The sequence below is a fragment of the Hordeum vulgare genome, chromosome 5H (assembly GCF_904849725.1).
Source record: "Hordeum vulgare subsp. vulgare chromosome 5H, MorexV3_pseudomolecules_assembly, whole genome shotgun sequence".
NCBI classification, from domain to species: domain Eukaryota; kingdom Viridiplantae; phylum Streptophyta; class Magnoliopsida; order Poales; family Poaceae; genus Hordeum; species Hordeum vulgare.
The window spans coordinates 544,112,982-544,135,279 of NC_058522.1; the positions used below are offsets into that span (position 1 = coordinate 544,112,982).

The 22,298-nt window shown below is 45.5% G+C and overlaps 1 pseudogene; it reads left to right on the plus strand.

Moving 5' to 3' along the window:
* Positions 1 to 14,089: 14,089 nt before the first annotated feature.
* Positions 14,090 to 22,116, plus strand: LOC123397208 (annotated as a pseudogene).
* The last annotated feature ends 182 nt before the right edge of the window (positions 22,117 to 22,298 follow it).

Below are 22,298 nucleotides of genomic sequence, written 5' to 3' on the forward strand. Positions count from 1 at the left end.
AAACTAAGGGAAATACTTACCACCACTATGCTACATCACACTTTCCGCTTCGAGGGAACACCAACGAAAGGCTCCAAGGCCACGGGGGAAATCCTTTGCATATTTGCCTAGGTAAGTCCCTTAAGGCGTAGCCGCAGCAGAAGGATTCATGGTGCCGTCGACAAGACTATTCTTGGCGCCGTTGCAAGGGAAGCACAGCTGACATCAGGAGGCCACAAGCCTGGTGGCCGCGGGCCCCCCTGGCCGTGGCTACAGGGCTTGTGGGCTCCCTGTGGGCCTCCTGCCTTGGCCCTCAAGTCCCCCGATCTTCTTCTGTTCTGGAAAAATTCATTTCGGGGATTTTATTCCATTTGGACTCTGTTCCAAAATCAGATCTGAAAAGTGTCAAAAACACAGAAAAAACAGGAACTGACACTTGGCACTGAATTAATAAGTTAGTCCCAAAAAATATATAGAAGGTATATAAAACATCCAAAGTTGACAAGATAACAGCATGAAACCATCAAAAATTATAGATACGTTTGAGACGTATCAAGCATCCCCAAGTTTAACTCATGCTCGTTCTCGAGTAGGGAAGTGATAAAAGAATGAATTTTTGATGCTTTCATGCTACCTAGCATAGATGTCCTTTGTAACTCCTCTTATGTGACATGAATGTTCAGATCCGTTAGATTCAAAACAATAGTTTGCTATTGACGTGGAGACAATAATACTTCAAGCAAACTAGCAAGGTAATCATGAACTTTCAAAATAACAAGGCCAAAAGAAAGTTATCCCTACAAAATAATATAGTCTCGCTATGCTCTATCATCCTTGCACAACGAATTTAAATCATGCACAACTTCGGTATTGGTCAAGTAATTGTTTTCACACCTTTACTTTCTCAAGCTTTTTCAACTCTCACGCAATACATGAGCGTGAGCCATGGTTCTAGCACTATAAGTGGAATGGAGTGTGGTGGAGGTTGCAAGGCAAACAAGGAGAAGATGGTCACATTGACTAGGCATATCAATGAGCTATGGAGATGCTCATCAATAGATATCAATGTGAATGAGTAGGGATTGCCATACAAATGATGCACTAGAGCTAAGAGTAAGTGAAAGCTCTTAAAGAAAACTAGTGGGTGTGCATCCAACTTGCTTGCTCACGAAGACCTAAGGCAATTTTGAGGAAGCCCATCATTGGAATATACAAGCCAAGTTATATAATGAAAATTTCCCACTAGCTATATGGTGGTGACAAAACGAAAGACTCTCAATCATGAAGATCATGGTGCTTAATATGAAGCACAAGTGTGGAAAGGAGATAGTAGCATTGTCCCTTCTCTCTTTTTCTCTCATTTTTTTAGTGGGTGATATGTCTAAAACATATCTATAATTTTTGACGGTTTCACGCTGTTATCTTGTCTTCTTTGTATGTTTTATGTACCTTTTTATATCTTTTCTTGGGACTAACTTATTGATTTAGTGCCAAGTGCCACTTCCTGTTTTTTCGTGTTTTTGACTCTTTTCAGATCTGATTTTGGAACGGAGTCCAAACGGAAGAAAACCCCGAAATGATTTTTTCCCGAACGGAAGAAGTCCAGGGGGCTTTTGGGCCAAGCCAGGTGGGCTCCATGGAGCCCACAAGCCCCCACTCCGCCACCAGGGGGAGGCGGTGGTGGGCAGGCTTGTGGCCTCCCTGGCCGCCCCCTGACCTCGGTCTTGCGACTATATATTCCCAAATATTCCGCAAAAAATCAGGGGAGCCTCGGAAATACTTCTCCGCCGCCGCAAGCTTCCGTTTCTGCGAGATCTCATCTGGAGACCCTTCCCGGCGCCCTGCCGGAGGGGACTTTGGAGTTGGAGGGCTTCTTCATCATCATCATCGCCCCTCAATGACTCGTGAGTAGTTCACTTCAGACCTACGGATCCGTAGTTAGTAGCTAGATGGCTTCTTCTCTCTCTTGGATCTTCAATACAAAGTTCTCCATGATCTTCACGGAGATCTATCCGATGTAATCTTCTTTGGCGGTGTGTTTGTCGAGATCCGATGAATTGTGGACTTGTGATTAGATTATCTATGACATATATTTCAGTCTTTCCTGATTTCTTTTATGCATGATTTGATATCCTTGTAAGTCTCTCCGAGTCTTGGGTTTTGTTTGGCCAACTAGATCTATGATTCTTGCAATGGGAGAAGTGCTTGGTTTTGGGTTCTGCCATGTGATGACCTTTCCTAGTGACAGTAGGGGCAGCAAAGCACACATCAAGCAGTTGCCATCAAGGGTAAAAAGATGGGGTTTTTATCATTGGTTTGAGATTATCCTTCTACATCATGTCATCTTGCTTAAGGCGTTACTCTGTTCTTATGGACTTAATACACTAGATGCATGCTGGATAGCGGTCGACGTGTGGAGTAATAGTAGTAGATGCATAAAGTATCGGTCTACTTGTTTCGGACGTGATGCCTATAGAAATAATCATTGCATAGATATCGTCACGACTCTGCACAGTTCTATCAATTGCTCGACAGTAATTTGTTCACCCACCGTCTACTTGCTTTCATGAGAGAAGCCACTAGTAAACACTACGGCCCCCGGGTCTATTCACATCCATCATTTACAACTCCGCTTTTACTTTGCTTTGTTACTTTGTTGCTTTCAGTTCTCACTTGGCAAACAATCTATAAGGGATTGACAACCCTTCATAGCGTTGGGTGCAAGCTTTTTGTGTTTGTGCAGGATCTTGAGATACTCTTCCGCCGGATTGATACCTTGGTTCTCAAACTGAGGGAAATACTTACCGTCGCTGTGCTACATCACCCTTTCCGCTTTGAGGGAACACCAACGCAAGGCTCCAAGGCCACGGGGGGAATCCTTTGCATACTTGCCTAGGAAGTCCCTTAAGGCGTAGCCGCAGCTGAAGGATTCCTGGTGCCGTTGACACAACTATTTCTGGCGCCGTTGCAAGGGATACAGAGCAGCCATCAGTGGGCTCTTTGGCTTCTTATTTTTTTATTATTATTTTTTTCTTTTGGTGGGCATCTTTGGCCTCTTTTCATAAATGGGCTTCGCTGGCCTCTTTTATTTCCTCACATGGGACAATGCTCCATCAATGATGATCATCACACTTACACCTCAAAACTTAGAGCAACGATGACTCTATATGAAATGCCTTCGGTAGTGTACCGTGACAATGATCTAGAATGGCATAGACATCAATGGAAACATCATGCTAGCTATCTTATGATCATGCAATCGCAATGTAGAAGCTGTGGAACATGTCATGGTGGTAGTTGCATGGCAATATATCTCGGAATGGCTTTGAAAAATCCATAATAGGTAGGTATGGTGGCTGTTTTGAGGGAGGCTAATGATGGGTTTTATGCACGGGCGAAAGTTGCACGGCACTAAAGAAGATAGTGATGGTGGAAGGTGAAAGTGCATCTAAACCATGGACTCAACATTAGTCATGAAGAACTCATATACTTGTTGCAAAAGTTTTAGTAGTAATCGAAACAAAGCATTCAACGCATACTCCTAGGGGACGGGTTGGTAGGTATAAACCATCGCGCGATCCCGACCGCCACACAAAGGATGACAATCAATAAACTAATCATGCTCAGACTTCATCACATAGCGGTTCACCATACGTGCATGCTACGAGAATCACTAACTTCAACACAAGTATTTCTAGATCCACAAAACCTTACTAATATAACTTCAATATTACCACAACCACAGCTCAAAACTAATTTAGATGAATCAAACTTCTCTAACTACTCAATGCACATGAAGGTGGAAGTTTTCATATCCCTTTGGATAACTACCCCTTTTGAGACTACTTTCATAGCATAGATCAACTACCGCGCCACGCACTGCCGTGCTCTAAAAGATAGAATTGAAGCACATAGAGCAAAATCAACTAGCTCAAAAGTTATAAGTGAAACACATGTGAGCTGAATTGTCTAACCAAAGGATATAAGTGAAGCTCGACAAAATCACGGTGAGTGCATGTCTCTCTCTCTAGGTGTGCAGAAAGGAATATTGTGACACAACAAAAATAAAAGACTCCTACGATACAAGACGCTCCAAGCAAAACACATAACATCTGGTGAATAAAAATATAGCTCCAAGTAACGTTACCGATGGATTGAAGACGAAAGAGGGGATGCCTTCCCGGGGCATCCCCAAGCTTAGGCTTTTTCGGCATCCTTGAATAAACTTGGGGTGCCTTGGGCATCCCCAAGTATGATCTCTTGCCACTCTTTATCTCTTTGTCCATAAGAACTTCACCCAAAACTTGAAAACTTCACAACACGAAACTTAAACAGAAACTCGTGATATCATTAGTATAAGAAAGCAAATCACCACTTCCTTAGGTTTTGTAGAAAACTTAAATTCTACTTATGTTGATGTTGGGTTACTGTATTTTCAATCTTACATGGCTAATACCCCCCGATACTATCCATAGTTTCATCAAAATAAGCAACCAACTCAACAAAAACAGAATATGTTAACAGCAGACTAGTCTGTAGAAATCTGTATACTTAATATACTTCTGTTACTTCAAAAATTCTGAAAACTTACTACAGTCTGAAGAATGTGCGTAGAAATCAGCAGCAAAAAGAATCAACTCAAAATCTCTCACAGAAAAAAAATGAAAATTCTTTTCGTGAGCAGAAAGTTTCTGTCTTTTCCAGCATGATCAAACGATCATCCCCAAAACTAACTATAACGGTTTTACTTCGCACAAACGCAAAAGAAACACAAAAAAACACAATCATAACAGAATTATGAAAGTGTGGAAAACACAAAACAGAAAGAAAAAGGATAGATTCGTTGGGTTGCCTCCCAACAAGGGCTATTGTTTAACGCCCTTAGCTAGGCATAAGGTGATGGAATCACGTATAGTCATCTTTGGTGCTCAAACCATAAGTAGCCCTCATCATAGATTCATAAGGCAATCTTATTTTCTTCCCTGGAAAATGCTCCATGCCGTTCTTTAGTGGAAATTGAAATCTAATATTCCCTTTCTTCATATCGATGATAGCGCCAATAGTCCTTAGGAAAGGTCTACCAAGAATAATGGGACATGAAGGATTGCAATCTATGTCAAGTACAATGAAATCCACGGGTACATAGTTCTTATTTGCAACAATAAGAACATCATTGATCCTTCCCATGGGTTACTTGACAGTAGAATCCGCAAGATGAAAATTAAGAGAACACTCTTCAATCTCATGAAAACCAAGAATATCACATAAAGATTTTGGAATCGCGGAAACACTAGCACCCAAATCACAGAAAGCATTGCATTCATAGTTTTTTATTTTGATTTTGATAGTAGGTTCCCACTGATCATGAAGTTTTCTAGGTATAGAGACTTCTAATTCGAGTTTCTCTTCAAGACATTTCATCATAGCATCTACGATATGTGCGGTAAAGGCTTTGCTTTGGCTATAAGCATGTGAAGAGTTTGCAATGGATTGCATCAAGGAAATGCATTCAAACAAGGAGCAACTATCATAATTGAATTCCTTGAAATCCAAAGTGGGAGTTTCATTACTACCCAATATTTTGATTTCTTCTACTCCACTCTCCACACCTTTATCATCAAGATAGGTGGACTCCGAATCATTGGGGCGTTTTTCAACCAAAGTGGATTCATATCCAGCCCCTTCATCAATAGGTTTGACACGCGAAAACAAAGATTTAAGAGGAGTCACACCAAGCACTTTAAGATCTTCGTGATTTGCATCACTAGAACGCACCCTTTTAAACCATTCATGCTTAGCGCGAATTTGGGCGGTTCTTTCTTTGCTCTCATTCATGGAGACACGCATGGCTTTTAAAGTTTCATCCAAGTTAACCTTGGGAGGAGCACATCTAACTTTCAATGCATCAATATCACAAGACATCCTATCAATGCTCTTAGCCAAATCGTCTATTTTGAGTAGTTTTTCCTCTATGGACGCATTGAAAATCATTTGAGAGTTGATGAACTCTTTGATATTACTCTCTAAATCAGAGGGTAATTTGTTATGATTTCCATAAGTGTTGTTGTAGGAATTGCCATAGTTGTTAGAGGAGTTACTAGGAAAAGGCCTAGGAACATAGTTTCCTCTAAAAGCATTGTTGTTGCCAAAATTGTTCCTACCAAAAAAATTAACGTCCAAACTAGCGTTACTACTCTCAATCAAGGAAGATAGTGACATGTCATTAGGATCTAAAGGAGCATTTCTACTAGCAACCAAATTCGTCAACTCGTCCATCTTAGCATTAAGCGAGTTAATTTCTTCTATAGCGTGTACCTTTTTGCTAGCAGGTGACCTTTCAGTGTGCCACTGAGAGTAGTTGGTCATGATATTGTCTAGGAGTTTTGTAGTGTCTCCTAACGGAATTTCCATGAACGTTCAACCTGAGACGGAGTCCAAGATATTTCGAGAAGCAAAATTCAAACCAGCGTAAAAGATTTGTATAATCATCCACAAACTCAAGCCATGAGCAGGACAATTTCTAATCATTAACTTCATCCTCTTCCAAGATTGTGCAATGTGTTCATGATCAAGTTGCTTGAAATTCATGATATCGTTACGGAGAGAGATAATCTTAGCCGGCAGAAAATACTTGGATATGTAAGCATCTTTGCACTTATTCCAAGAATCGATACTATTTTTAGGCAAAGAAGAAAACCAAGTTTTTGCACGATCTCGCAAAGAGAATGGAAAAGCTTCAATTTAACAACATCATTATCCACATCTTTCTTCTTTTGCATATCGCAAAGTTCAATGAAAGTATTAAGATGGGATGCGGCATCTTCACTAGGAAGGCCAGAAAATTGCTCTTTCATAACAAGATTCAGCAAGGCAGCGTTGATTTCATATGATTCCGCACTAGTGGCGGGAGCAATCGGAGTACTAATAAAATCATTATTATTAGTATTCGAGAAGTCGCAAAGTTTGGTGTTTTCAACCATGATGACTTCAACAAACAAACAAGAACACAAGCAAGCAAGAAAACTGGCAAACGAAAACGGCAAAAGGCAAATGAAAACGGCAAAGGAGAAAGGCAAATGAAAACGGCAAATGTGAAGTGGGGGAGAGGAAAACGAGAGGCAACTGGCAAAAAAGGTAAATGCAATAGATGAGTTTGTGACACCTACTTGGATAGATCTTGACTTGATCCCTCCCCGGCAACGGCGCTAGAAATCCTTCTGCTGCTGGCTACACCTATAGGGATTTCCTTGGCAAATATGGAAAGGATTCCCCTGCGGCCTTGGAGCCTTGCGTTGGTGTTCCCTTCAAGAGGAAAGGGTGATGTAGCACAGCGGCGGTAAGTATTTCCCTCAGTTTGAGAACCAAGGTATCAATCCAGTAGGAGGATTGCGTCAAGTCACAAGTACCTACACAAACACAAAGAGCTTGCACCCAACGCTGCGAAGGGGTTGTCAATCCCTTATAGATTGTTTGCAAAATGAGAACTGGAAGCAAAAGGTAAACAAAGCAAAGTGAAAGTAAAAGCTGAGATGATAATTGTGAGTAGACCCGGGGGCCGTAGTGTTCACTAGTGGCTTCTCTCATGAAAGCAAGTAGACGGTGGGTGAACGAATTACTGTCGAGCAATTGATAGAACCGCGCAAAGTCATGACGTTATCTATGGCAATGATCATACATATAGGCATCACGTACAAAACAAGTAGACCGATACTTTCTGCATCTACTACTACTACTCCACACGTCGGCCGCTATCGAGCATGCATCTAGTGTATTGAGTTCATAAGAACAGAGTACCGCCTTAAGCAAGATGACATGATGTAGATGGACAATCTCAAATCTATGATGAAAGCCCATCTTGTTACCCTTGATGGCAACAACATGATGCGTGCCTTTCTGCCCCTTCTGTCATTGGGAAAGGTCACCGCACGGTATGAACCCAAAACCAAGCACTTCTCCCATTGCAAGAATCATAGATCTAGTTGGCCAAACAAAATCCAAGACTCGGAGAGACTTACAAGGATATCAAATCATGCATATAAGAAATCAGCAAAGACTCAAATATAATTCATAGATAATCTGATCACAAGTCCACAATTCATCGGATCTCGACAAACACACCGCCAAAGAGGATTACATCGGATAGATCTCCATGAAGATCATGGAGAACTTTGTATTGAAGATCCAAGAGAGAGAATAAGCCATCTAGCTACTAACTATGGACCCGTAGGTCTGAAGTAGACTACTCACGAGTCATTGGAGAGGCGATGATGTTGATGTAGAAGCCCTCCAGCTCCAAAGTCCCCTCCGGTAGGGCACCGGGAAGGGTCTCCAGATGAGATCTCGCGGAAACGGAAGCTTGCGGCGGCGGAAAAGTGGTTTCGTGGACGCCCTGATTTTTTCTGGGATTGAGGGCTTGTGGGCTCCCTATGGGCCTCCTGCCTTGGCCCTCAAGTCCCCCGATCTTCTTCTGTTGTGGAAAAATTCATTTCGGGGATTTTATTCCGCTTGGACTCCGTTCCAAAATCAGATCTGAAAAGAGTCAAAAACACAGAAAAAACAGAACCTCGCACTTGGCACTGAATTAATAAGTTAGTCCCAAAAAAGATATAAAAGGTATATAAAACATCCAAAGTAGATAAAAGGTATATAAAAGGTATATAAAACATGAAACCATCAAAAATTATAGATACTTTGAGACGTATCACCTCTCCATCCACCCGGTATAGTAATGGCATCGAGTGTGAAACGGCTACCGCATGGCATCGAGGGGGCATCGAGTGTGTACACACCCCACGTAGCACAGGGTCAACTAAAACAGGGTACACGTCGCACAAGATCAATTAAATCGCGTCGCACATGAGCAATTAAAACGCGTTGAAAGATGATTGTTGTGTCGGTCGGGTTGGGCGACGAGCTTCTGCATGGCTGAGCCGATGTGTGCCTCTGCTGCGTCGGTCAGGTTGCTGCTCTCTATGGCGTCGGGCGTGCTCCCGCTCGATCGGTGTGCATGCATGCAGTGTCGGCAGGGAGAGCGAGGGGAGGCAGGGCTACGGGCGAGCGAGGGGAGGCAGGGCTACGCGCATGCATGCAAGGCTGGTACGCTGTGAGGTCCAACAGATAAAAGGGTGTGCTGCCTTTAATTAAGCCCAACAACGCATGCACGCGTCTTCTCGTCCAGCAATAAAGAAGAGGGCTAAATAGGCCAGCCAATCAGAGTGAAGGCCACGGATCGCTGCTGACGTAGCTCTAATGCGCGATCCAAACCGTCCATTCACGGCGATCCAATGGTCCGATGGGGTGCTGGGTTTTGAGAGGTTTGGACGGGGTTTTGAGGGGTTTTGATGGGGTTTTGAGAGGTTTTCAAGGGTTAGGGTAGAGCATGAATAATTCAAAAAAAATCAAAAAATATAAAACTTGTGCCAATCATCATTATATGTGACTACGTTGCTAGGAAAAATAATAAACTTGGACTATGAAGTTTTTCATGAAAAATCCTTCACAAAAATGGCTATCACGTACGAGGTTGTACGGTTTTCAAAAGTTAGGGTTGACTATAACTAATTCAAAAAAATAAAAAAAATATAAAACTTGTGCCAATCATCATTATATGTGACTAGGTTGCTAGGAAAAATAATAAACTTGGACTATGAAGTTTTTCATGAAAAACCCTTCACAAAAGTGGCTATCACGTACGAGGTTGTACGATTTTCAAAAGTTAGGGTTGACTATAACTAATTCAAAAAAAATCAAAAAAATATAAAACTTGTGCCAATCATCTTTCTATATGACTAAGACGTCAAGTTTCATTTTGTTATTTGGAGAAGGTCGAAAAAAACTTGCTTACAAATGGGGCTTGGGAGGGGGGTTTTGGAGGGGATTTTGGAGATCATTTGGAGCACATTTTTCATGTCCAAAGTTTCACATAATAAAAGTTCTCCGATTAATCACCTAACATGTGTAATAGTACATAAATCATTGTAACACCATACCACATACCAAATAACTTCAAATTTGAATTTTGGCTCAAATTTGAATTTTGTCTCAAACTTGAAATTTGTCTCAAACTTGAATACTATTACACAAATACATTTCATATGAAAAATACAACACCATACCACATACCAAATAACTTCAAATTTGAATTTTTAATCAAATTTGAATTTTAACTCAAACTTGAATAGTATTACACAAATACATTTCATATGAAAAATACAATTTTACGCAAAGTTTTATTCTATAGCATAGTACAACACCCAGTTCACTTCACTTCAGCTTCTTCTTCTTCTTTTTATCAGTACTTCTCTTTACCACTATACCCAGTTCACTTAAGCTCTTGGTTTCCATCATTGCATCAGCTGGAATATCATCAAGCTCAGTTGGCAACAGAACTTCCAATATAGGCTTAGTTGGCACCACATCTTCTGGAAAAAACAGGGTTAGGCAACACAACTTCTAATATAGGCTCAGCTTGCACAACATCAGTTGGAAGATAATCATTTGGCACCAGATCCATATCTTGCTCATTTTGCACCACATCTTGATTTTGCAGCACATCCAAGTCTTGCTCATTTTGGACCACATCTTCATTTTGGAACACATCCAAGTCTTGTTGCTCATTTTGCAGCACATCCAAGTCTTGCTCATTTTGCTCAGTTTGCATTGTTTCACCAAAACTTCTCTTTTTTCTACAACCATTGCCTCTTGTCTTTTTCTTTGGCCAGCAATCTTCAACAACAAGGGGCTCAGCTGCGCACTTCCTCCTAAAAAATTTAAGCATGTCAATTGGTTTGTAATTGAAAAATGCAGCCCAATAGTAAACATAAAAAACATTAGCACACATACTTTGGCCTTTCAGGAGTGTAACAACACTTGGAAGATCCAGCTCGGTGCCCAAGTTCCTGGCACAACTTGCATCTATTTTTGTTACCTTTTTGGGACCTTTTTGGTTTTCCATCCTTCTTTCCCTTCCCTTTTTTACTACTCCCACCTCTCTCAAACCATGCCTTGAATCTGCTCTCTTTAGGCCTGCCAGCCTTTCTTTTTGTTAGGGGAGGACACATGGAAAATTCTATGTCCACTTCAGACCACTGAGACTGATCTGTAAGTGCTGGAATTGGAGTTGCATATGCAGCCTTGAATTTTTCTACGGAGTAATATTCGTGCAAATAAGGGTGCATGTTTATCTTTGGTCGGGAGGCCAAGAAAAGTATGGCATGATCACATGGTTTCCGAGTGTGTTGCCACTCCAAACAAGTGCACTCATGCATTTCAGTGTTAACAACATGCCTTCTACCAGTTTTGGTATCTCTAACTTCAGCACCCCACACAGAAGATTTTTCAACAGATACGTGTGTAAGATTTCTGCTCCTGTTGACCACCTGTTGTACCACTGCAGGAAGCTTGTCCCCTTGCAGACAATCACCAATCCTTCTTCTCAATTCCCACAAGCGCATGATCATGATCCTGATTTCGTCAACCATGTCATGCACAGGCAGGTTTTTCAACTGCTTCACCTTGTTGTTAAAACTTTCTGCCAAGTTGTTATTGATATGATCACACTTGATGGCAGTGTTAAATCCTGACCTATACCATAATAGAGAATGGTAGGTGTTCACCCATGGACCAAATTCAGGGCATGCTGTCATTATCTTACCAGGATGATATGAATATGTCTGTTTAGTGTAAGATCTTGCTGCTTGCCACATGCGACCAAATTCTTCCCCTCTGAACTTTTTGATCAAATTCATCCACATATGGCCGAAGCACTCTCTCTGCTCACAATGGGGGAACACATTCTTGACTGCATTTTCTAGCCCTTTGCATGCATCTGTGTGGACTGCCAAAGGTGACACTGGACCTATGCATCTCTTCAACTGCATCATGAACCATGTCCATGAGACCTCTGTTTTTGACTGAAACAAGCCAATAGCAACAGGGAACATCTACTTGTGTCCATCTAAAGCATTGCAAGCTGCCAATTGACCATTCCACTTGCCGGTCAAAAACGATGAGTCTATGCTCAAATATGGACGACAACCTACCTTGAAGCCATCGATGCAAGGCTTTAAAGCCATAAAAACTTTGAGAAAAGGACTCTTCCTTCCATCCATGCAACCTTACCTCAGTATCTATCTCCATAACACTGCCAGGTGACCTCTTCTCCACCTCTGCTTTGAAATTATAAAGCATCCTAAATGTATTTGCCCAGTCACCATATAATTCTTTCATTGCCCTTTGTTTTTCCTTCCACGTTGTGTTATACTTCACCTTAATTGGGTACTGCTTTTCCAAGTCTACTGTAAGTTTCTTTGCAGTAGTATTTGGTTTCTTGGCTATAATAGGAGTGATCTTTTCTGCAATCCAAAGGTGTGATGTCATGGTTGATACTCTCTGTGAACTTGTAATACAAGTATGTTGGTGTGGGATTTGATTGACCCTAATGGTACTTCCATCAGGTTGGCGTCTAGCAGATATGTACCACTTGCAAGGCTTGACACTTCCATCAAAACCCCTGCATCTTGCACAAAACTTTTTTCTGTCAGTCCACTTTGTCTTGGCATCAAACTCATGTTTGATGGCATAAGTCTTGAAACACATTCTAAATTCATCCATGTTTGGGAACAACTTCCCTACTACAATAATAGGGTTTTCCTTGTCATAGACATTTACCAACTCATCATCATGTGCATCATCAACATCATGTGCAGCATCTTCCATCAGTTGTCCATCCACATCTTCACATATATCTATGTTAGCATCAGTAAGCATACTAGTTTCATCATTCTCTTCCTTATCTTCATCAGGTACTGGAATGCCAAAAAAATTGGCCATCTCAGTGTCATCCATTGGTGCAATGACTAAATCAGTTGGTTCATTTAATTCAACCGAATTTCAATCAACAGAAAGAACCCTTGCAACACCATCAGAGTCTTCTTGTGCATCTGCATCAGCCCCCTCATGTAATACTGTCACCTCACCCGTACACATGGGCATTATCTTCCTCTCTGAAGCCCAATCATCATCTACCATTTGTGTAGCCAATTTTGAGGGAACATATCCAACCTTAGAATCTGATTTCAAATCAACCAGCTCTGCATGAAACGTAGTTTGTTTGGTTGTTCAGCCATTTTGTCGATCGATTTCATCAACCATCTCTTCGCCATCCTCAATTCTCACATATTCTCCTTTCCAATTATCAAACCATAACAATGCTACCTCTTGGTCTGGACCCCAAAAAATGCTCTCCCCAATTTTTGTCACCACATTCCTCACGGCCTTCTCTTTCATGCTCTGTAGTTCTTGTGGATCAATCTCTGATAATTCAACCTCCCATTTCACAATAGTATCTCTCTCTATGTCTCGCACGCTACCATCACCTAGCTTCACCTTAGAAGGAAAGAATTCGATAGTGAATTCAAATGTCCGAGCATCATCGCCCCTGTTTTTCAATGACGCGCATTGTGAGCTAGCGAAAGCAGACGAGGCACAAATCGCATAGGATGGAAAGGATGCACAGATTACCTAGTCAACGTTGTTGTTGTCTCCGATGGCTCCATCACCTTTAGCCCCCCTCCGCCCCACCCAAATCTGGATCAAAAATCGACCAAAAAAATAGAGGAGCGAAACACGAAATGCAGTGAGATCTAACTCGACACAGAAGGGAACAGGCTGGACAAGGGTTCCGGATTCACTCACCACAACCGTCGCCGCCGCCGAGATCGAAAGCTCCGCCGCTGCAACAAAAGCGTCGCCGTCGTCTTTGGCTCACCGCCGGGAACGGAATGGAGGGAGCAACAGAGCTTCAGACGGGCGATTCAGACAGACAAGCCAGGCACGGGGACACGTCTCATCCGATGCACTGCCAAGTGGGACCCGTAAGTAGATGCACTGCCAAATAGGACCCACATGTCTTAAACATAACCTCATTCCCGTTGATGACCATTTTAATCGCCCGAGTGGGCCTTTGGCTATTTGGGCCAATGAAACGTCGCACAGGATCCAATTCGCATCAAATGTGTCGCACATGAGTAATTGACCCTATAAATTCGCACCGAAACACATGCTTCCCTCCATCATGCAAGAGATTAGCTCCTCCGTCCATACTCCAACAATGGAGCTCATAGCACTGCCGCTGCTCGGTTTGCTGTTCTTCTTACTCGTCAACCTCGTCGCCAAGAGCGTGTACGCATACGCTTCGCCGGCGCCACGGAAGCGGCTGCCGCCCGGGCCATGGCAGCTGCCGCTCGTCGGCAGCCTCCACCATGTCCTGCTGTCGCGCCAAGGCGCCCTGCCGCACCGAGCCGTGAGGGAGCTCGCCGGCAGGCACGGCCAGCTCATGCTGCTCCGCTTCGGCGCCGTGCCCACGCTGGTCGTCTCGTTCGCCAAGGCCGCTAGGGAGGTCCTCAAGACGCACGACGTCGCCTTCGCCGACCGCCACATGACGCCCACACTGGCCGTCTTCTCCTGAGGCGGGCAGGACGTCCTCTTCTCCCCCTACGGCGACCTCTGGCGCCAGCTCCGCCGGGTGTGCGTGCTCGAGCTCCTCAGCGCGTGCCGCGTGCAGTCCTTCGGCCGCATCCGCGAGGAGGAGGCCGGCAGCCTGCTCCGATCCGTCGTTGACGAGTGCGCTCGCTCCGACGGCGCCGTCGTGGAGATCGGGGAGCGGCTGGCACGCGTGGTAAGCGACGTCGTGGTGCGGTCGGCCATCGGTAGCCGGTGCGCACGCCGCGAGAAGTTCCTGCACGAGCTGTTGAAATTAGAGATGGGCCTTAGGCCCACAAGACAAATTTCAGAAAAATCTCCAAGGGCCCATGTAGGTGGTGGCATGACAAGGTGGTGGGAAGTTTAGTCCCACCCCGCTAGTGGAGGAGAAGTTGGACCCCTTTATAAGGATCTCTGTTCCACATGCTATTGGAGAGTGAGAAGAGAAGGTGCCCTCGCGCACTCCTCCTCCGTCGCCCGCCTCGCCACGCCACGCCTCATCACGCAGCGCTGCGCCGCGGGTTGCGGGAATGAGTCGAGCCAAGCTCATACATACGCGCTTATTTTTGCCGGTCAGGAACGGAGAATACGTAACGGACAAGGCACGATCCGAGACGTCGGATCGTGGCTGTTACCGACTCGGACGTGGGTTTGGCCCACGTCTCTCCACCCAGCCGCCTTTATAAGCAGGCTATCGCCTACCCTAGCTGTCACGAGAATCAGATCACATCTGCCTGACGCGTTCCTTCCTTGACTGCTGCTGCCGCCGGCGACTCCGTCCCGTTTACCGCGTACACGGTCGACGGGAGAGCAGGCCTCCGAAACCTCGCCTCTCCGGTTCCTGTACGGGAGAGGGGCGATTAGGTTTTTGGGGAGCGATCACGCGACTGCTCATCTCCGTCCGTCTGCTTCGTCTACGTCCGCGTCGCCCTCGTCATCGCCATGTCTTCACCAAGCGAAGCTGACCGTCTCGTCCGCGAGAAGGCCGAAGCTGAGAAGAAGGCGGCAGAGGATACTGCCACCGCCGCTGCTACGGCAGAGGATACTGCTCGGAAAATTGCCTATTTACTCAACAATCCAAAAACCTAATTTCTGTAGGACTTTTTCGAGTAATGGTTTTGCTGCTGCACTGAAACCGGATAAGTTTACCGGTACCTTTTTCAAGCGTTGGCAAACGAGAACCACCTTATGGCTCATAGCTATGAACGTGTTCTGGGTAGCCGGTGTCACTCATACGGAAACTATCACTCCTGAACAGGAGAAGATGTTTAAGGAGGCCACCGTCCTATTGCTTGGAGCAGTCATTAGCGTGATCGGAGATAAGCTGGTTGATGCATATTTACATATGCATGTTGCCAAGGACTTGTGGGAGGCGCTCGAATCTAAATTCGGGGCCACCGATGCTGGGAGTGAGATGTATGTTATGGAGGAGTTCCACGATTACAAGATGGTTGACAACCGTTCTGTATTGGAACAAGCTCATGAGATAATATGCATAGCTAAGGAACTTGAGGTTCTTAAGTGCAAATTGTCGGGCAAGTTTGTCGCGGGCTGTATAATTGCTAAGCTCCCTAATTCCTGGAGTAACTTTGCTACTACTCTGAAACATCAGAGGCGTGAGTTCTCAGTAGAGGACATCATCGGCCATCTGAGTGTTGAGAAGAACTCGAGAGCAAAGGACTCCAATGGAAAAGCGGTGGAAAGCTCTTCTGCTTCCAATATGGTACATCAAAGGAACTTCAATTCCCACAAGCCCAAGGGAAAGAATTATGTCCAACAGAATACCGACTTCAAGAAGAAGGGAAAGAAGCCCTTCAAGAAGAATAAGAAGGGAGATGGTTGCTATACTTGTGGTTCAGAGGAACATTGGGCGAACAAATGCCCAAACAAGTACAATAAGCCGGCGCAGGACTCCAAGTTTGCCAATATGATTGTGGGCAACAATGAAAGTGATGCATCTAGGTACGGTAATTTACTTACTGTATTTACAGTTTGACAGTCCACCGATTGGTGGGTGGACACGGGTGCAAATATTCATGTGTGTGCTGACTTATCATTGTTCTCTTCTTATCAGGCCACCAGTCGCGGGTCCGTATTGATGGGGAATGGCGCGAGTGCTTCTGTTCTTGGTGTTGGCACTGTCGATCTGAAGTTTACTTCGGGAAGGATCGTGCAGCTGAAGAACGTGCAGCATGTCCCCGCCATCAAAAAGAATCTCGTTAGTGGCTCCCTTCTGTGTAGAGAAGGGTTTAAGTTGGTATTCGAATCTAATAAAGTAGTAGTTACGAAATATGGACTTTCCGTTGGAAAAGGTTATGAATGCGGAGGTCTGTTCCGCCTTTCTCTTGCAGATTTTTGTAATAAAGTCGCGAACAATATTCATTCGAGTGTTAATGAATCTGAAGTTTGGCATTCACGTCTTTGTCACATAAGTTTCGGTGTTATGTCGCGGCTAGCAAAACTGAATTTAATCCCAACTTTCACTTTAGCCAAAGGTTCTAAGTGACATTCGTGTGTGCAAGCAAAGCAACCTCGCAAGCCTCACAAGGCTGCAGAGGAGAGACACTTGGCACCATTAGAACTCATACATTCTGATCTTTGTGAGATGAATGGTGTGTTGACTAAAGGTGGAAAGAAATATTTCATGACATTGATAGATGATTCCACTAGATATTGCTATGTGTATCTGTTAAATACTAAAGATGAGGCTCTACACTGCTTTAAAATCTATAAGGCAGAAGTTGAGAATCAACTTGAAAAGAAAATTAAAAGAGTCCGGTCTGATCGTGGTGGAGAGCACTTCTCCAACGAATTTTGATTCATTTTGTGCGGAACACGGCATTATTCATGAGAGGATGCCTCCCTATACACCCCAGTCAAACGGGGTTGCCGAGCGGAAAAACCGTACTCTAACTGATTTGGTTAACGCCATGTTAGATACATCGGGTTTATCCAAGGCATGGTGGGGGAAGGCTATATTGACCGCGTGTCATGTCCTGAATAAAGTTCCTACAAAAGATAATGAGGTCACTCCCTACGAGGAGTGGTCGAAGAGAAGGACGACGCTCTCGTACTTACGTACTTGGGGCTGCTTGGCGAAAGTCAATGTACCGATCCCCAAGAAGCGTAAGCTTGGACCAAAGACGGTGGACTGCGTTAATTTGGGATACGCTAAGAATAGCGTAGGCTATAGATTTCTAGTAGTGAAATCTGAGGTACCTGATGTGAAGGTCGGTACAATAATGGAGTCGAGGGATGCTACATTCTTTGAGGATATATTTCGCATGAGAGATATGCAAAGCACTTCTAGACAGGAATCTGAGATAACTCCTGAGCCTGCCATTCCTATGGAATACTATGAACAAACACATGATGAAAATCCTGAGGAGGATGACGAGGAAGCCCGTGGTAGGGGCAAGAGACAAAGGACTGCAAAGACCTTTGGTGATGATTTCTTCATATACCTCATGGATGATAATCCCACTTCTATTTCAGAAGCGTATGCTTCTCCAGATGCTGATTACTGGAAAGTGCGGTCCGTAGCGAGATGGATTCCATCATGGCTAACGGGACATGGGAAATCACTGACCGTCCCTATGGTTGCAAACCATTGGGATGCAAGTGGGTGTTCAAAAAGAAGCTTAGGCCCGATGGTACAATTGAAAAGTACAAGGCTAGGCTTGTGGCCAAGGGCTATGCCCAGAAAGAAGAAGAAGATTTCTTCGATACTTATTCACCTGTGGCTAGACTGACCACCATTCGAGTACTACTCTCATTGGCGGCCTCTCATGGTCTTCTCGTTCATCAAATGGACGTTAAGACGGCTTTCCTGAATGGAGAGCTAAATGAGGAAATCTATATGCAACAGCCAGATGGCTTTGTAATAGAAGGTCAGGAAGGAAAGGTGTGTAAGTTGCTGAAATCTTTATATGGTCTGAGACAAGCACCTAAGCAATGGCATGAGAAGTTTAATACAACTCTGACATCTGTTGGCTTCGTTGTTAATGAAGCTGACAAATGTGTATACTATCGCCATGGTGGGGGCGAAGGAGTTATATTGTGCTTGTATGTTGATGACGTACTGATATTTGGAACTAACCTCAAAGTAATTGAGGAGGTCAAGTCTTTTCTGTCTCAAAACTTTGAGATGAAGGACCTTGGGGTGGCTGATGTTATCTTGAGCATCAAGCTGTTGAGAGATGATGAGGGTGGGATTACACTTCTGCAATCCCACTATGTTGAGAAGATTTTGAGTCGCTTTGGATATTCAAACTGCAAAATTTCTCAAACACCATATGATCCTAGTGTGCTTATTAGAAAGTTTAAAGGCACAACTATAGATCAATTGAGATTCTCTCAAATTATCGGTTCGCTTATGTACCTAGCTAGCGCAACGAGGCCTGACATCGCGTTTGATGTGAGCAAACTTAGCCGGTTTGTTGCAAACCCGGGCGATGTTCATTGGCGTGCTGTTGAAAGAATTATGCGCTACTTGAAAGGTACTGTCAACCACGGGCTTCACTATACAGGATTCCCATCGGTACTTGAAGGGTATAGTGATGCGAATTGGATCTCTGATGCTGATGAGATGAAGGCCACTACTGGGTATATGTTTACTCTTGGGGGTGGTGCTATTTCCTGAAAGTCTTGCAAGCAAACGATCTTAACAAGATCGACAACGGAAGCGGAATTAACAACATTAGACACATCTGGTGTCGAAGCAGAATTTCTTCAAGATCTTTTGATGGACTTACCTGTGGTTGAGAAGCCGGTTCCGGCTATCCTTATGAACTGCGATAATCAAACAGTTATTGTTAAAGTGAAGAGTTCAAAGGACAATATGAAGTCCAACAAACATATAAGAATGAGATTGAAGTCTGTCAGACGTTTGAGAAACTCCGGAGTGATAGCGTTGGATTACATCCAAACGGCTAAGAATCTGGCAGATCCCTTTACTAAAGGGCTATCACGTGTTGTGATAGACAGTGCATCGAGGGATATGGGTATGAGACCCACATGAGTTGCCATGGCAGTAACCCAACCTATATGATCGGAGATCCCGTGAAGTAGGACCTGGGAAAACAAGCCAGTGGTGAACTGAGGAGAGTAACTTTACTAACCCACTCCGTTGGAGATGCAATACTCTCGGATACTGTATGGTAGGATGACTACTGTCTTAATGTGTTCTAAAGCTTATATGTAAGCAAGATGCTGTCCTACAGAGCGATCTTTGGAGGAACACACCTATATGAGCTTGACTGCTGGTCACAGTCTATTAGATTTGGGTGATCTCTAGTAAACTCATGAATAGGCCAGGAGTGTGACTAATATGCTCCACCCGAGGGGTCACCTTCGGCAGCCTAGTACTAGTAAGACTTGTGGTGAAGCTCCTTTACGCCAAACTGACAATTCAAGGCATAGTCCATTGTTCAGTTGTAAAGGGGTGTAGTTACTTTCTCTAGGTGAAGCTCAACCTTAACAGGTCTTCACTGAAACGCTGGTATATTAAAAACAGTGTTTGGAACGAAGGAACACGATGTGCCCTTGAGATCTGGTGGGGGATTGTTGAAATTAGAGATGGGCCTTAGGCCCATAAGACATATTTCAGAAAAATCTCCAAGGGCCCATGTAGGTGGTGGCATGACAAGGTGGTGGGAAGTTTAGTCCCACCCCGCTAGTGGAGGAGAAGTTGGACCCCTTTATAAGGATCTCTCTTCCACATGCTATTGGAGAGTGAGAAGAGAAGGTGCCCTCGCGCACTCCTCCTCCGCCACCCGTCTCGCCGCGTCGCGGGTTGCGGGAATGAGCCGAGTCGAGCTCATACCTACGCGCTTATTTTTGCCGGTCAGGAACGGAGAATACGTAACGGACAAGGCACGATCCGAGACGTCGGATCGTGGCTGTTACCGACTCGGACGTGGGTTTGGCCCACGTCTCTCCACCCAGCCGCCTTTATAAGCAGGCTATCGCCTACCCTAGCTGTCACGAGAATCAGATCACATCTGCCTGACGCGTTCCTTCCTTGACTGCTGCTGCCGCCGGCGACTCCGTCCCGTTTACCGCGTACACGGTCGACGGGAGAGCAGGCCTCCGAAACCTCGCCTCTCCGGTTCCTGTACGGGAGAGGGGCGATTAGGTTTTTGGGGAGCGATCACGCGGCTGCTCGTCTCCGTCCGTCTGCTTCGTCTACGTCCGCGTCGCCCTCGTCATCGTCATGTCTTCACCAAGCGAAGCTGACCGTCTCATCCGTGAGAAGGCCGATGCCGAGAAGAAGGCGGCAAAGGATACTGCCGCCGCCGCTGCTGCTACGGCCAACTGGCCGATCGGAGGGTATGATGTGTTTGTCTCTCTCCTGTTTCTGTCTGCACCAGTAGTATTGCCTATATGCGTAAATGTTTCTGTTATATGGGTAGTACTTGCTAGTATACTCCGTGATCAGTATGTCATGAACCTAGTCAATGCCATGTTAGTAATTATTTCATTGATTAATCTGCTCGGAAAATTACCTATTTACTCAACACGAGCTCGACGAGATCGCGAGGCTGACGACCGGCAACAACCTGTCCGACCTGTTCCCGTCGTCGACGCTGGCGCGCTGGCTCTGCAGCGGGCTTCGCGAGGCCGAGCAGTGCAACCGCAACATGCGCGACATCCTGAGCGACATCATCCGCGAGCGCGAGCGCGCCGAGGGCGGCCAAGGCAGCGGCGGCGACGGCGAGGACGACCTGCTCGGCGTGCTGCTGAGGGTGCAGAAGGACGGCGGCGTCAAGTGCGCCCTCACCACGGACATCATCATCACCGTCATCCAGGTTAATTGCTTGCCACCCCCGTCGTCACGTCACGTACGTTGTCTCCTTGTCAAACTCACACACTCCAACGCTGGTGCTACCATGCCAATTCCAGGAGGTTTTCGCGGCCGGGGGCGAGACGTCGGCGACGACGCTGGAATGGGCCATGGCGGAGCTCGTGAAGGAGCCGCGCCTCCTCCGCAAGGCGCAGGCCGAGGTCCGGGAGGCATTCAGAGGCCAGCACAGGCTGACGGAGGGCGACATGGGGAAGCTGAGCTACCTCCACCTGGTGATCAAGGAGACGCTGCGGCTGCACCCGCCGGTGCCGTTCCTGCTGCCCCGGCAGTGCCGGGAGGCGTGCGACGTGATGGGCTACCACGTCCCCGAGGGGACGAGGGTGCTGGTGAACGCGTGGGCCATGGCCAGGGACGGCGCCTGCTGGGAGGACGCCGAGGTGTTCAGGCCCGAGAGGTTCGAGGAGGAGAGCGCCGTCGCGGACTTCAGGGGCGGTGACTTCGAGTTCATCCCCTTCGGCGCCGGCAGGAGGATGTGCCCCGGCATCGCGCTCGCCCTCGCCAACATGGAGCTGGTGCTCGCGGGCCTCCTCTACCACTTCGACTGGGAGCTCCCCGACGGCGGGAGGCCGGAGGAGCTCGACATGGCAGAGGTGTGCGGCTTGGGCATACGGAGGAAGTCCAGGCTCGTGCTGCGCGCGACGCAATGTATTCCAGTCGGAAAATTATTAGCGTTGATCACGCGTATGCAGGCGCTCTGTAGCGGACGCAGGTTGCCTGCGGCCGCTGCCTGCGACCATCCGTGCGCCACGCCCATCGTATGGTTGTGTTTTCACGCACTCCACCGCTCTTGATTTTGAGTGAAAAGAAAAACAAAAATACACAGCATAATACTGATTTCCTTCCGTAATACTCTCATCATTAAAACTGCACGCAAACCAGCGGGAAAGAATCCAATCACCCGGAAAAAGAACCTCCTAATACAAAAAAGGGCGCCAACATGTAAGATCTACTTCTCATATTAGACGGAAGTGAC